Source organism: Empidonax traillii, unplaced genomic scaffold (genome assembly GCF_003031625.1).
Source record: "Empidonax traillii isolate 1590-97213 ecotype Southwest subspecies unplaced genomic scaffold, ASM303162v1 scaffold901:size305383, whole genome shotgun sequence".
NCBI lineage: Eukaryota > Metazoa > Chordata > Aves > Passeriformes > Tyrannidae > Empidonax > Empidonax traillii.
In genome coordinates, this window is record NW_020956094.1 from 251,806 (window position 1) to 268,643 (window position 16,838).

Genomic DNA, 16,838 nt, shown 5'->3' on the forward strand with positions numbered 1-16,838 from the left:
GTACTCAAATTAACTCTGGGCACTTTTCTTCTGGAAGGCAGAACTTCAGCGTTTATGAAACTGCATTAAGTTTATCGACATTAAAGTTCTTCAGCTCTCTCCATTAAACCTTCCCACCAAAAGCCATAATGATGATGGCTGTCATTATTACTATTTGTCATCACAGCATTTTGTGAGCACCCAGGGGCCCAGTCAATTGTGCTGCAATGTTTAGCCCTAACTTGTATCAATCTTTTAGCTGCAACTCCCAAATCAAAAGCTATTTCTAAAATTTTTACCTTGTGTGGATCAAAGAACCATGGGCTGCATGAGAGTCACTCCTCTGCAGGGAAGCCTTGATGGGCAGTTTTAAACTTGCAGTTTGTGGATTAACTTGAGACGTGTTCCAGAGCTTATGCTGTAGGTCAGGTCAGAGACTCTGTTTTTCTTAACAAACTCCACCTGAAGAGCACCTGAAGCTGACAGAGGGTCTCACAGGGACTTCTGCTGCACATACTGGCCGAGCACCAGGTCCAGGCTCCAGGATATGAAGGAGAAGAAAGACTCAGCTGACCAAGCCATGCCCTCACATGCACCAGGGCTCAAGTGACACAGCTACACCATCCCTGTGGATTCAAACTCCCTCTGCCAGAAAGTCTACATTAGGCTCAGCATCCTGGGCTGTTGGCACTTTCTGTGGGAGACTAGATAGGAAGTAAAGCTGAAGCAGGGACAGCAAGCCACAGCTCTCTCACTACTCATTTAGACCAGGACTCAGGTGCTGGGGCAGAAATTCATTTGCTCTCCCACCCTGGCCCTCGTGTTGGATTCTTGCCCACATGAGGACACAGCAGTGCTCTGCAAGAGCACACAGCTCCAGGGGCTTGGGAAGCAGAGTGATGAGAGTTTAAACCCCTGAGGCCTAAGAGAAAATGACCACTAAATGATATACTTCTTCTGGACCAAATACTCTTATCAGGCTCTCACACAGTATTGTTACCTGTTGTCATTTTAAAGGAAAAAATGTCCTGTTTTCTATGCTAAAAAATAATTCAATTAAAAGCCTAAATGGGAGATATGACCTTTCCCAGCAAATCTCCCTACAAAGAGGCAGCCATCTACAAGAACTACAGGTGAGCATCAAAGTCAGGGAGATACATACGGGCTCAGATTGGACTTGGACTTTTCCTGTTACCTGTCAGCCTGACAGGTACTTACGAATACCATTTCCAAGTGCATTATTTTCCCAGTTCACTGCACACAAGAAGCAGGTACCACGCTCAGTCTTCTGAACCCCTCTTTATTCCCTGTGCCAAACTGCTGCTCAGTCAAGTCTTAATATTTGGTATTAGATTGCACTGAATTTCTACTGCACGTTATTTAGCAAAAAGTGCTTCAGAAGTGGCTGAATTATTCTCTACATATTCCGCGGTTTTATACATAGAAATTTTTCAAGTCAAACATTTGCTTGCACGTTACAGCATTTCCATGATGCTCTCGTTTCCAAACAAGGAAAGTGACTCAGAGCTGCAGAACTGTTTGCCCCAGGCTATAAAGGAGTACTACAAGATCCGAGTTTCTTTGTTTCTAGTCCCATACTTAAACTGATAGTTCACAAACTACAGTTACTGAGCATAGAGTGCTTCTCTCTCCATCACCAAAAAGAGCTGTTGAGGTTGATATTGTGTGGCCCTTTTTGCTGCAAGTGAGCCAATGTACGAGGAATCGCCTCTGGTTGAGTTGCTTTGAGAATTGGGACATAAACTATAAGTAGGTAATCACAAAAAAATTAATTAAATCCCCTTGACATGCACAGAAAAAATAATCAGGTTTGGTTTTGTAGCGGACTTGACAGGTCTATAATAAGAAATATTTAATCAAAGCAGTAAAGCTCATTGTCTGCAAATGTTGTAAAGTAGAATAAACAAGAAGTAAAATTAATTCTTTATTAAATTTTGATGAAGATTTTGTCCTTGAGCTGCCAATCCAGGGCATTCCTCTCCTAGAAAACCATTAGTAGTGATGTATATGATGTACCACAGAGGGAATATTTTCTTACATGTCCCACTATTACCACCATGTTAATCTCCATGGAACCCTTATACACCACAGACTGTCTTGGAGGTTCTTCTGGTCTCACATGCCACTCTAATGAAATCACTGAGAGCTGTGGATGTGAGTAAGAGTTGAATTTATTCTACCTCTTCCCATCCTGCCAAGTTCAGGAGCTTGCATGTGTAAGGATTTGAAACCTAAATTCCTCATGGCCAATAAAAGAGGCACAATGAACTTCGTTTCTTCAAACTCCATTGAATGTCAGAGCAGCATTCCTCTCTCCTAACTCAAGGCAGGCATCTATGTATTTTCAGGCAAAAGTAAAAATATAGTAAAGCCACTGTACAAAGGAATTAATTATTCCATATCTACCAGACGGTAAGGCTGAAATGGGAAAAGTGATAGAAAACTGTTCAGAGGTCAAGATGTGGATGAAGAACCCTTCTTCTGAAATGCAGTTTGCCTGGCAAAGAAACCTGAGGGTGTCTAATTCCTCTTGATTTGTACCAAGAGACAGAGAAAAGCACCCTGAAGCTGAAGGAAAACACTGACAAAAAGAAAAATTGGTGTAAAATTGGCCTTTAATATATTTAAGCTGGCAATTAGAAACAGGTCTCATTAAATCAAGTACCAGCTGGTGATTAACAGAGAAAAAAACCCAACCCTCTAAGACAGAGCTTCACACTGCCTGAGAGGAGGATATGAGGTGCTCTTTTTTTTATTACAGACAACTTGACTCCTTAGAGCCTTCCAACCTCGTGCTGCTGTGTTCTCCAATTGCTTTCATCATGACTATTGAAAATTGAGGGCACTCAGCACTGGCCAGTCCCAGGTTCCAGGGCAGCAGAGAGCTCTAAGGCTCAAATTTGCTTTTCTAAATTGCTGAAAGTATTGGCTCAACTGAATCCTCGAAGAGCCAGCTGGGCACAGCCTCCCCTGGCTCTGTTCGATTCTTCAGAAATAATTTCTCAAAAACATTTTTCCATTCCACGATGGACTCGCAGGAAAAGTCCTGGATCAGACACTTTGCTTTTTTTCACCTGCTCGTGCAAACCCGTTTTAGCTGCTAATGATTCAGGCAGCAATGGCTCCCTTTGGAAGGATTACAACGACAGCAAAAGAGGCTGATGAAAACTGTGACAATTCCCTCTTCCCCCAGCTGATTTGGAGCAGCGAAAGCTAACGTTAAAATGTACAAATGTCTCTGCATGCAATTTTAATATGATTATCATATGAGAAAAGGAAAGACCATCTGTGGAAGCTCGAAGATCTTAATGGGAGATTTAATTGACTTCATTTATCTGAGGGGATAACGTGTCTCAGGACCTCCAAACCAGTTAGGCAGACACCTTTCCTGTGCTAGAATTAATGATTTGCTTGATGGAGGGTGCAGTACACCTGAGAGACTGTAGCTGTCATATCCCACTCTGAACAAGAAAAAGCAAAGTTATAAATCACCTTTATCACCAAGACAACGATTAAGGACAGAAAGCAGCGTTTTAGTGCAAGAAATGGATGAATGACTGTCGCAAGACCCAAAGGCCTCAGACCATAAAACAAATAACTGTGATTAAGCAGATCAAAAGTCTTTAAATTATCCAGGGCCATAAGGACAAAATTAAACCCCAAACCATTTAGGAAATGGGCTTCATAACATTTCTTGTTATGAGCATCTTGGCGGGAGTTCAGGAAGCTCATTAGGAAATGGGAGAGACAAATCCACTTTATTAAGTCAAAAAAAAATCAGGTTAGTTTGCATTTATGTGTCAGAGGGAAAGTCAGCAGAAGAGAGGACTGTGGTTCTAACTGACCACAATCCATCCAGGCACTGGTGATTGCTCCAGTCCTTGTACATCCCATCCTAGATGGCCTTCTTAGCATCACTTACTATTTTTTATTTCCTTTTGACTGCATCATCACTGCAGCAGAAAGGACTTTCTAATTACACAGTGTTGCAAAATGCCAATTTGTCCATATCCAAGCTGTCTCTATGAAAGGGGGATAGAGGTAATTCCCAAGATCTTTTACTTTTTTTTTCTGAAATTTTAAAATTAACATACAGATTTTCTAATTTGAAATAGTATTTTTCTGACAATGTTATGTTTCTTCTGATTACCACAGATTAAGGAAATTAGTGAATTATTAATTTTTTTTTCCATAGAGTAACCAAAAAAAACCAAAATCATTTTAAGTGACTTAAAATTCTTGATCTCCTTCCACCTTGCACATTTATCCCAGAGCTCCCCAGCTGGACATGCACAGGTAGTTCTTGATGACAATGATAACTTAGGGCACCCAAACAATACCAACATGAATCAGCAGAGAGCACAGCCCCTGGTGCTCATTCACTGCTCCCAGTTATTTTAGGGGATGTTTCTGCCTACTGGCTACATTTTAGGTGCCTTCCAGACAGAGCTTCCTTGCTTTCTACAGGAATTTATGGTTCCAATAAATGATGGAGAGATTACCTACAGGCACCTTCAGTAGGAGACACAGCTGGTGATGACAGCTCAAGCTCAAAGCAAAGTAAACAGAAAGGTCAAGAACACCTTATTCATTGACCTCATTCCTCCAAAAGGAGATTCAAGAAAGATCATCCTGCCTGGGGGCATATCCCACTGGGACAGGTAATGTGATGCATCAATCAGAGGGAGAAAGCAGGTGATAATGGGTCTTCCCAGTATCCTTAAGGAGTCCTGTGTGTTCTTGCCTACATTGTTACCGTCCATTTAGTGTTTGTTATTCAAGGACTTCCTTGCAGAAAAACGAGAGTGAAATTCTCGCACACATCTGTAAATATTAATGTGCAAATAGACACGTATTATCTCAAACAGCACAGCTGTTCTATATAACAGTTTCCCATGGCACCAGTTACCAAATTTCACTCTCTTAAGTTATAAGAAAGGCAGAGAAATTCTGTAATCACTGACGACCTGTTTAGAGCTCTCCTTTCCAGAGCCATTGAGATGAAAACGTGAGATGTTCTCCACTGGGACTGCTACAATTTTTCCTGAGCCACGAAAGGTATAGAGGTGAAAAAGCAGCACAAAGGAGGCTTATACACCACTTTAATTCTTCAAATACTCTTGAAAAGGCAGGAGCAGCTTGGGAAGGCAGAGATTTGCTCTTCAGTGCCAGAGTAAATCATTTCAGGGAAGATGGAAGTAGCGAAAAGGATGCTACATTGATAGTCCTCGCAGTATTTAACCCAGACTATATCCAGGTAGACATTTTCTGAACTCCCACAGGACTGAACTCTTTAAAGCTACATTTACACTGAGCAGTAGCTGTATTTTTCATGTCCAGAGAGGAGCAATGAAGCTGGAGAAGGATGGGGAACACAAGTCTGATGAGGAGCAGCTAAGGGAGCTGGGGGTGTTTACCCTGGAGAAAAAGAGGCTTAGTGGGGACCATAATGCTCTTTATAAATACCAAAAGGAGGTTGTAGCCAGGTGGGGGTCAGTCTCTTCTTACAGGTAACAAGTGACAGGACAAGAGGAAATGTCCCCAAGTTGTGCCAGGGGAGATTCAAATTGGATATCAGGAAAAATTTCCTCACTACAAGGGTTGTCCGGCACTGGAACAGGCTGCCCAGGGCAGTGGTGGAGCCACCATCCCTGGAAGCATTCAAAAGATGTGTAGAGGTGGCATTTGGGGTCATGGTTTAGTGGTGAACACAGTAGTACTGGGTTAGTGGTTGAACTTGACGGTCTTAGAGGTCTTTTTGAGCCTTAATGGTTCTATGTGAGCCCTACAGCGCAGCCCCTGGCGACACAGGATGGAGACCTCCTGAGTGGGCTGTGTCATCCCTTCCAAGGAATGTGTGAGATGAGGACAGGGGCATATTCTTACTTCTTCCCAGCATGAAGGGGACACAGCTGAGATGCACAAGAGGCAGGACCCTGGAAAACTCTGCTCCGATGCCACATGTTTTGCCGGTACACCTGGAAATGGGACTTCAAATCCAGCATCACACCTCAGTGCAGTGCAGAAGTTTTAAGCATGTAATGTCAGACAAACATTCTTCTACAGGCAAATATTGCTATTAAATCACCTCTAAACAATGCAGCATCCAACGCTCGCACACAGCGAGCAGGATTGCAGCAGGGAGGGGCATCTCAATTTAAATGCTTCCTATCCCTCTGGTTTTCTGCAAATCACTCAAAAATAGCTTCTGGTACACTGATGGAAGTTTTTCCTGTGTAATACACTACCCTCTGCTGCTCAGACGTGCTAATTGCAATGCAGTGTCGGCATTCCTGTGCCATTCCTGAGCTCTTTGGGGAGACCCGGTGTTTGGTGTTAATTCTGACGTTAAACTCAAACTCAAATGTAAAGGAAACGCTGGCTTGTCTGCTCGTGATAACTAGATTTATTTAGAAGGCACATTTGGATTTTACATGAAGTCTGAGAGGCTTTTTCCTGCATCTACACAAGGCCAGATTTTGTTCTGTAAGGGCAAAGAAAAGAGAGAAGGGGGATCACTGCTCTTTCTCAGGGATGAAGGAGAGCTCACTTGTGTTAGGGCCTGCAGAGCATCCCACATCACCTTCCTCTCACCTAAAAATGATCCAGCGAGAGCAGCTGTAAGCAAATGGATATCTCTGTAGAAATAATTGCTGAAATTGCTTTTCCACCTTTCCTAATGCTGTCAACTAAATGAAATAGCACCAAACCCTCCTGCCCCTCAGGAATCATCCACAAGCTTTGGCAGGAACAGGAAGGAGTAAAGATAAATTCCGAAGTGGAGTCTGATCTACCTGCAAGGCTTGAACCTACAATACAGAAGATGAAATCAATATATTAACATCTTCAAATTCCTAAGCCCCTCTGCAGTCAGTGCTCCCACCACACCAGTGCGGATCATACAAAGAGACCAAGGGAACTCACTTGGTTCAATACAATGAACAATTCTTCTGCAGGTGTTTCTGGTTTTCAGACCCATGGCCTTCTTTCTTACTGCTTTACCTCCCACTACAGACCAAGAACCTATTCCCAACGGAGCAATTTACTGGCATCTCCTTACTGGAAGGAAAATCTTAATTTTTGCTGGACTATACAGCTAGGTCAGAAGGTGACATATATACCTCTGCTGCGCTAATGATCCTCAAAAGTTTTTCTAGAAGCACAGCAGAGCCAACCCAGCAGAAGGAGCTGAAGGACAGGGACTTTCAGCTCAGCTCATTCAGGGACATCATCTCCCAACTTGCAATGCCTCTTGGCTTCTGCAGCCACCCTCAGTTAGATCTATTTCTGCAAAGCTGCAGTGACATGGCATTAATGCTCTGGGCAGAGTTCCCTTGAAGGTTAATGTGCTTTAAATGCACAGGCAGCAGATATTTATTCCATTTGCAAAGCCAGGTACATGCATAAGTCTTTGTTGATTCAGGACCATGTTCCCAAAAATAAAAGCAGCTGAACCACTCACTTGGTGTGACCTTTCTCAGAAGAACCTGTGAGGTATTTTCTTCTAAATGTCTTGAGTGGGCTGCAATCAACTTTCATTCCACCCAACTGTTTCATCCCGATTTCTGCATAACAGCCCAACACCTAAGCTATAATAATGTGAACAGAAACAAAGTGTAAAGTCCCTGGTGAGCTGAGAGTCTGATGTGTATCACTTGTGGGAATTGATTTCTTCTTAGCGTGATCTTGACCGTTTTTATGAGGATTTTTTTATTGCAAGAGGTAGGAAAGATTGCAAGTTGATGTCTCATTGGTTATAGTGCAACTTTTTTACATTACTGTCTCTTCCTCTTACAAGATACTACTGCCTAATGCATGCAACAAAACAGGCAAAAATATTTCTTTTAATTGAGTGAACAGGAAGAAGATGATCCAGCACTCACACAGGAGGCATGAGATATTTGCCATGACAAGGATCAAAAATATTCACTCCACAGCTAAAATGGCTCACAAAAAGGCTTAAAATGCAGCAGAACATGGTGCAAGATCAGGGGGGAGGCTCTCTGGTGGGTTGGACCCCTCAGGCCATGTGATTCTATGGGGATTTGCTCAGGGATATTCAAAGAAGTCCCCACATTGCATTTTTAATTCCATTTTGGAGACTAGGAATAAGTTCCCATCTCTAACTGGACACTTACACCTTTTGGGTATCATTCCTAATCAACTTTTGCTTTAAAATTTAATGGCAAGACACATGCACACAGCCAGGAATCCTTACCTCCTTAGGAAGTCAGGATAAATATTCAATTAACAAACCCAACAGCATCAAACTCTACCTTGAAGCTTCAGTAACTTATTAGCTTTCCTTTTGCAGGTGCTGAGGACAATAAAATTCCCAACCCTGAAGCCCTAGTCAGGCACTGAAAAGCAGCCAAGATCCTAAGGCTGGGGCACTGGAAATAATCTGTTTCCCTGCCAAAACCAGAAGAAAGTTAGCAACCAATTTAAGTTTCAAGGCAAGCTGTTTTCATGTGTGTTGTTCATTTATTTGTCTTTGCTAGATGGGCTTTTGCTTCCTCTCGGTCCTTAACTTTTAACTGCACAAGGCTGCCAGGGAGGAGAATGATGTGGTGTGGGGAGGAATTAGAAGGAGTCTCAGACAACATAAAAGTGCTTATTTTAGAGGCAGAGACAGAGAGGCTGAATCAGGTCCACCCTGCTAGATCACAGCAGTCAAATACACACTAAGATGACACTATAAAGGAAATCATCAGCCCACCACAACAAAAACTGGGCTGGTCAGGCTCACTGATGGTGTTGTATTGATTGTGCCTTGTGGATGCACTGCCTGAGAAGAAATTCAGATTTAAGTCTGCCAGATCTGCCACCTGCAGCCAAAAGAGCCACAGGTTGCCATGCCAAAAAAAAATCCATCTGTAAAGGGAAAAACAAAACGCCAGCTCTCAGCAGACTGCCCTGCAAAAGGGCCAATGAATCAGCCTGCTATAGCAATGGTTTCCCTTCTAATAACCTCCTTTTTAAGGAAAAACTCAAACTATTGCAACCATTTACCCCACTGAGAGTCCTGGAGGGTAGACAACCCTTCCCACCCCCCATGAAACCCTTTAACTCCGTCCCAGAGTGTGATTACTCAAGTCCTCCTACAAGTCCCTCTAATTCAGGCGCTGTTGCTTTTCTTCACTGGTGGGCTGTGACCCACTGCTGACTGATTCTGCTCTTCATCCATCTGTGCAGGCTCCAGCCACTTCAGCAAAGCTCTTTGGAGCAAAGCACACATTACAGTGATTAAAAGGTAAATTATTAGTCATTTACACTTCAGCTCCAAGGATTTATTTTTTTTTCTGACTAATAACTAAATTTCAGTTGGAGGAATTAATTACAGAGATATGTCCACATATTTCCCCCTTCCTTCCACCAGAGTTTTTGAATCCTCCTGGATCTCAAAACCTAGATGATTATTTCCCTCCCATCACAGTAGAGCATATCTCAGGACTGAGACATGAGAGCTATCCAAACAGAAGTAAAAAGATTGGAAACACCAGGGGGACACCCTTGGCATCCCAGGCATCTCAAGGCCACCAAATCTCTGCTCAGAGAGTGAGGACTTACAAGATCTGCAGAGAAACCCTTTGAGGACACAAGGACAAGAGTCTGAGGAATGGACCAGAAGGAAAGGCCAGGTCAGGTCTGTACCAAGGTAGCTCTGTGGCCCTGGTAGCAGTAGATCACCTGTGGCTTATTGGATGCTGATTTATCAGCTGTGATTCCCTACAAGTTCCCCTTCCTACTCAAGCCCACATCCTTGTCTTATCTTGAGTTGCCTCCCCTTGGTCTTTCTTCCTTCAGTTCCCACACACAGCTCTGTAAGCCACACAGTAACAGATTAAAGGCTGGCCAGGCATTGAGCAAAACACTGATTCTGGAGTCAGGGCAGCTGCCAGAACAACCCAGGGGCTAAAACCACTTCATCCTTTGATGCTCCTTTCCCATTTGTTGCTGCTCCAAAGGCACCAGCACTGCTGAGGTCCTGCAGAGCCAGGGGAGAGGGAGACCTGATGTGTCAGACACCAGATGGGCTGGAGGGAGAAGTGGCTGCTGAGGCTTGTTGCAGGGCAGGGGATGGCTGGGAACAAAGGGCTCAGAGGCACCAGGCAGCAACCACCTGTGGTGGTTTCAGAAGGTGTCACTCCACAGCTCTCTGTTCCTCTGCCAAAGGGATGGTGGCAGGGGAGAGACAGAGAGAAGCAGCAACATCTGGGATCATCTGCTTTTAGACACAAAGCTCACTTGTTGGAGCTCTTGATGGCACACTCTGCCATCAGGCCAAGCAAATACTAAAAAGTCTGATCAACTTTTGCAGATCAATTGTTATCTATGGAAATTTGTCACCTTGGGGTATTTTTTTTTTTGTTAGTTTTTGTTGGTTTTTTTCATTTGTTTGTTTCTCAGAGAAGTAACTCTGCCTGGGATGGTATTTCTCAGAAATCCACAATTCTTTCCAGCTGTGCAATCTGTGAACATGTCATTGTGCTCCTATATTAGCATATGCTTATGTAACATTTCTAATTAATATTAAATGTTTGGGTGTTGTTTATTTACAGAGCCCAGGAGCGTGATGAGAGACCCATTTAACTGCAGAACTATCAGCCAGCAAGAATATTCTTCATAATTAAAAGCCTTTTCCCAATCCAAACACCTGTTTCTCATCCTTTAATTTGTATCTACATGCCAAACACTGTTGTGCTTGAAATCAGCAGCACAGCACTAGACAACCATCTCTTCATTGGTCCTTCTGTGAAAGCAGCTCCCTGTCTCAAAGGTCACCTTGGAGAAACAAGCCCTAACACAGGTTGTGTTTCATGGAGAGAAAAGCAGGTGATCTGCAATATCAAGTGGCAAGAAAAGCAACTGCAATGAGAGCTTAAAGGTTCCTTCAAGGGGTTCTTCACGCTCTGTTAAGATCTCTTTTGAGCATGAAAACGTGCAGCTTTCCAAGATTCCAGGGACAGCCAACAGTTCACAGACCTTGATTCAGGTTCTGATGCTTTTGTGCACTTACCTAGTTGTGTACATCTCCAGCCAAACTATATTTGGGAGAAAAACTTCCCCTCTCTGCAGTACCAACTGCAACATCCTTAACCACACTGATTAACCTCTTCATCCCTTACTGCATCACTCCAGTGACAACTTCACAAGATGACTTTAACTTCAAGGGACTGCCATAATCTTGCCCCCAGGGAACAGAATTGGTGATGCCTCAAAATCCTTGCTGGAGCAGTAGCTGTGGGGGGTTATCACAGCTACAGTATGCTCCATGAGTATAAAGATTTAGACACTGACTTCATGGACTCATATGCATATTAGTTCCAGATTTTCTGTGTATTAAATTAGGCCATGAAAGTATTTTCATCTCAAAGTAGAACCACCATAGCCAACGAAAAGTACCTGAGCATTCATAATTACCAGGGAATCTGCAAATTCTCTTGTAGCCAACGTCTTGGGCAAGTCCACAGGAGCTGTCTGGAATTTTCCGTGTATAAGGACCACGGACTTGAAGCTTTCCCCTTTTGTACAACGGCTTTTGCCATCACTCTTCACTGTGGTCAGCAGCCACCACATGAGCTGTGCTGCCCTAGCTCACACTCTGTGATCCACATGGCTGGGGTCAGGTGTGCCAACACCATCCATGTTCTTGTCATGTTGAAATCAGAGTTATTATAAACACAAAGGGTCTTCAAAGGGTGTAAAGGCTGTTTCTAAATTCTGTTTACAAGGTGAAAAGAGCCAAGACTCAGGTAACGGAAAGATTTATACAAACTAAAGGTGGAAAGGGTCAAGTCATTGCTCTGTGTACAGATTTATGCTGGAAAGGATGTGTGTCCACATAACAGAGCACCTGTCTAGTAGGGCCAGTGGAAGAAAAACAAACAAGACTGATTTTAGACATGGTGGGTTTCTCATTGGATTGACTGGGTTAGATGGCTATGAAAACAGAGAAATTACTTCAGTTTGGGAAATCCCTTCCCACACCACGTGCCCACAAGTAGCTGTAATAGTCAAGCTCTTTCCATGAGCAGGTTGTACAGCACCTTTAACACATCCCTGCTCCTACCCCTGCAGAGACTGATCTTCTTGCTGCAAGATCACAGAAACCATGAAATGGTTTGAGTTGGAAGGAATCTTGAAGACCATCTAATTCTGACCCCGTGCCATGGGCTGGGACACCTTTCACTAGAGCAAATGGCTCCAAGCCTCATCCAACCTGGCCTTGGACACTTCCAGGTGTGGGGCAGCCACGCTTCTCTGGGCAACCTGTGCCAGTGTCTCACCATGCTCACAGACAAGAATTTCTTCCTAATATCTAATCTAAACCTGCCCTCTGTCAGTTTAAGGCAACTCCTCCTTGTCCTGTCACTACATGCCCTTGTCAAAAGTTCCTTCCCATCTCTCTTTTAGACCCTTTAGCTACTGGAAAGTGCTAGAAGGTCCCCTCAGAGCCTCCTCTTCTCCAAGCTAAACAAACCCAGCTCTCTCAGCCCATCTCCACAGCAGAGATGCTCCAGCCCTCAGAGCATCTCCATAGCCTCCTCTGGACTACCTCCACCAGGTGCACATGTTTGTTATGTTGGGGGCCCCAGAGCTGGATGCAGCACTACAGGTGGGGTCTCACAAGGGTAGAGTTGAGGGGGCAAATCACCTCCCTCAACCTGCTGCTCACAGTGCTTTGGATGCAGCCCAGGACATGGCTGGGGCTTTCTGGGCTGTGAGTGCACATTTTCAGGTCATAATCAGTTCTTCATCCACCAGCGCCCCCACATCCTTCTCCCCAGGGCTACTCTCAATCCATTCTCCACCCAGCCTGGATTTGTGCTCGGGATTGCCCTGACCCAGGTGCAGGACCTTGCACTTGGTCTTGTGGAACTTCCAGACTAGCTGAGGGTGCATCAATCCCACAGTCCGTGTCACTGGCACAGATGTCAAACAGCACCAGTCCCAACACCGACCCCTGAGGGACACCACCCTTCGCTGGTGTCCACGTGGACACTGAGCCGTCAAGCACAACTCTGAGAGAAGCCATCCAGCCCATTCTCTGTAGCTGTGGCCACTGCATTAAAAGACCGATTAGGTCATTAAGCCTTCCTCGGGGGCAATGCATGATTCCCTCCAACATCTATTTTCCAGTTTTGTCCAGGCTAATTTTCATGACTTCTCCTCTACTGAGCTTGAGCTTGTGACATAAAAACACCTTGAAATGACAGAGGTAACAACATTTCTGCCAAGGGAAGCTGCTGCCATTTGTGATTATTTTTTTTCCTGATTCCTTCAGATTTTACAACACTTTTCAGAGTCTGGAAACAGCTGAAGTGCTGCCGTTAGCAGTAAGCAGCCAAAGAAAAGGAAGGAGAAAAAAAATGGATCCATTCTTCTAACCATATGTCTGTTCTCCAGGACTGTCTAGAGAGTGCAATTACCAATAGATAATCACTCAATTTAGACCCTGTAGGCAGCTTTCATGACTGAACACAAGGGATATGCAGTATTAAGTAGCTACTCTGCCTGAGGAGATAATTCTCAGTAACACTTAGTGGGTCAGAAATCATGACTGCAATCGAATTCAGGTTTTACATCTTGGTCCAATAAAAATACAACAGGTACAACTTAAAAACAGACTAAGAAACTTGCATACAAGCAAACAAAACCCAGGAATTTTCCCTTCACAACTCCCTGCCCATCTTTTTTATGTTTGCTCTGCATTAGAGAAACAGGAGGCTGGAACCATTTGCCTCTTTGCCACATTGAATTTATTGCAAGGTGGATCTTCCTCCCAGCTCAACCAGCTGGTGAGCTCCATGGGCAGAGGACAGGGAAAAAGAAGCTTAAATTCCATTTGGAAGCTTTCCCTATGCAGAGGTGTGCCCTCCTTCTTAGCAGGTGCCTCCTTTCTCTCCTCCCCTGCCTGCCTCTTGGATGGAGTTACTGCAGCTGGAATGGAGCTGTAGAAACACAGTGCTGGGAAGTCCTGGCAGCAGATGCAGAGCTCTGTAAAGGTCCAGGGCTGGTCCTGCAGCTGAGCCCAAGGAGCTCATTACACAGATGACTCTTCTATCAAGACATGCCAGCCAGGGTGGTCAGAGAGCTAGTTCCAGTTTCCAATCGAGTAAGACAGAGCAGTGACCAAGAGCAGCAGTTCTGTTTCTTGTGCCATTGCTCTGTGCTTTTATATCACAGGACTTTGGAGCAGGGCCAGCACCAGCACTGGGTGTCTGAGCCTTGGCCACTGCAAGGGGATCTTGCCATCAGTTTATATCACTAAGCCCCACTGCAACACAAGCTCAGTAATCAACTCCTGCCTGGAAAAATCCATCCTGCTTGCTCTTGGTTAAAGACACTTCTGCAAACCAACTCAATTTCTTGAGACAGGAAGACACAGAGCTGCCAGGAAGAGCAGTTTCTCCCTTCTCCATCCAGGCAGCTTTATTTGTGTTCCTGATAGTTTTGTAACAATGCTCCTGACTAATGCACAAAGCACTCAGTGACCAAGGAGCAAGGCACCAGGTTACAAAACTAAAAACCCAACCATCAGTTTTAACAGGCACCCCAGATCCATCATTACTGCTGCTTCTGTTAATGAGCGTGGGCTGACTACAAGGAGCAAAGAGAGGGCAAGGACCTGCTCTTCCAAAGACATAAAAAATAATGCTCCCTCAGTGTCCCACCTTGCTAAGTTCAGATGAAAGCACCAAGGCTCAGAAAGCAAAGGCAGAGTTGAGTAAAGCCTGAGGATATGAGAAAGAGCACTCCTCGGAAAATCCCACCTTGATCTTTCAGACATCCAATTTGTTTCGCCCCAGAAAAATCCCACTGAAGCACTAACACTGGCACTGTGTCACTTAAAATCTATATATAATCTGAGCAACATTTCACAACCCCTCAACTGCAGCACCAGGAGTGCTCTGCCCAGAATCACAGGACTGCACACGCATTTCTCCTGTCCTGTGTCCTCCATCTGCTTTCAAAAACCAAAGCAGATGAATCAATCCCAGCACTGATGTATTAAAATACATCTAAAGATTGGTGTGTTGCCCACCTGGAAGGGCTTTCCTTCGAGGAGTTTTATTAGAAGTCACAAGAAGTCACCCAGCTTTGGTGATCAGTATGGATAGTGAAGTACAAATGGCTTACCTTCAACACATGTTATCTGGGCTTTCCTTTATAAGGCAACAGGGTAAAAAGCCTTGAGATGTATTCATCAGCTAAATCAGGAATAACTTTTTATCACAGAAACCATTTGACATCTACAATTCTTGGTTTGTTCCTAAGGCAACCTGTTTCAACTTGGCCTTGTTAGAAATCAACACTTGAGGTTACATTATAACTCGATGTTTTTGTGCCATAAATGTGACTGTAGTTATGCTAAATCAATAGAATATGGTGGCCCAAATTTACTGCTGAGTCACAGCATAAACAATTAATTCATGGATATGGCTTTGCCTGGTTTAGAGGTAAAAGGGTTGTTAAGAACAACACTCTAGAGCTGTTCCCCAAGGTTGCATTGCAATGTCTGTCATTCATCTTCCATCCAGCCTGCCAGGCTTTTGAGTGCATTGAAAGAGACTTTGATTTTAGCAACAAAAAAAAACCAGGTAGCTCAAATTTTACTTATTTTGTTGCTGTGCAAGCATAACTCCCCTAGAATAATGTCATGTGTTTCTGAACTATCAGCTTGGCAAGCGTGTTTTTAGCTTCATGAAAGAAGCGTAACTGACTTGCTTCTCAAGCTCACTTTATTTTTTAACTTTTTTATTACTGTTTATACAAAAGCCATTCATAATAATCACCATTAAGCTACGTGCAACCAGTTTTGCAGGCACTTTGCCTTATATCTGCAGTTTCCTTCCCTCTTGTTCCTTGGTAAAAACACCTCCCTAAGTTCCTGTGTCTTTGGAAAACATCTTCTGTGTATGTTACTGTGTTAAGAAAGACGAGATGAAACAAGAAGTCAGACACCATATTAGGTCACCAACAGCCTGTGCCTTGAATGGGTTGGAAATATGATAGAAAGCCCATCATAAAGAGACTTCATTATAATATCTTGGTTTAATTTTTATTTTTTTTTAATCAAAGCTAATTTAAAACAACTCGGATGACTTACACAGGGGGAAAAAAAAAAATCTGTCTTTTCACTACTGCCATCTCTGTGACTTTTGGGAGGGAGATTTTCCAGCTTGCTTGTGCTGATCAGCAAGATTTGTAAGCTCCTGGGTGTTAAAAGAGAAGCAAGTTTGTGCTTATCTGATGGTTTCCCTTAAAATCTTGCTTTGGGTTTTTGTGAAGGTCTTGCCATGTCAGTTCTTCTGGAATGACTGAGAAAACTCACCTCTGAAATCAATGCTACATGAAAGATTACGTGACTTCACTGCCATGTGAAATGAGCCTGACTAGATTATGCATCAGTTTGATTCTGTTGGAAAACTGGTGTTTGTCAAAAGCAATTTACATTGTGCAATGAAATCTTTTTTGTAGTCACCTTTAAATCCTTTTTCAAATAAAGCAAATACTGGAGTCTACTTTGCTTTTCAGAGAACACACTCCAGAGTGAAAGCAGAAGTGGAATGGAAACAAATTTTTTTTTTAATTTAAATTAAAAGTACAGGTACCTGTTCTTTATTTTCCTCAGAGGGTTAGAAAATAAACAGCTCTGTAATAAAGTGAATTAAAACAACATCAGTGGGGTTCCTGACATGTTTCTTAAAACAAGAAATGAAATATAGTTGTGTGTGTAGAACTGCACTTATAGATTATTTTTTTGTTGCCGTTATGGCCACTTATTCTGGGGGCGAGGAGGGCTATTTGTACGGTTATGGCTTCTCACCAGC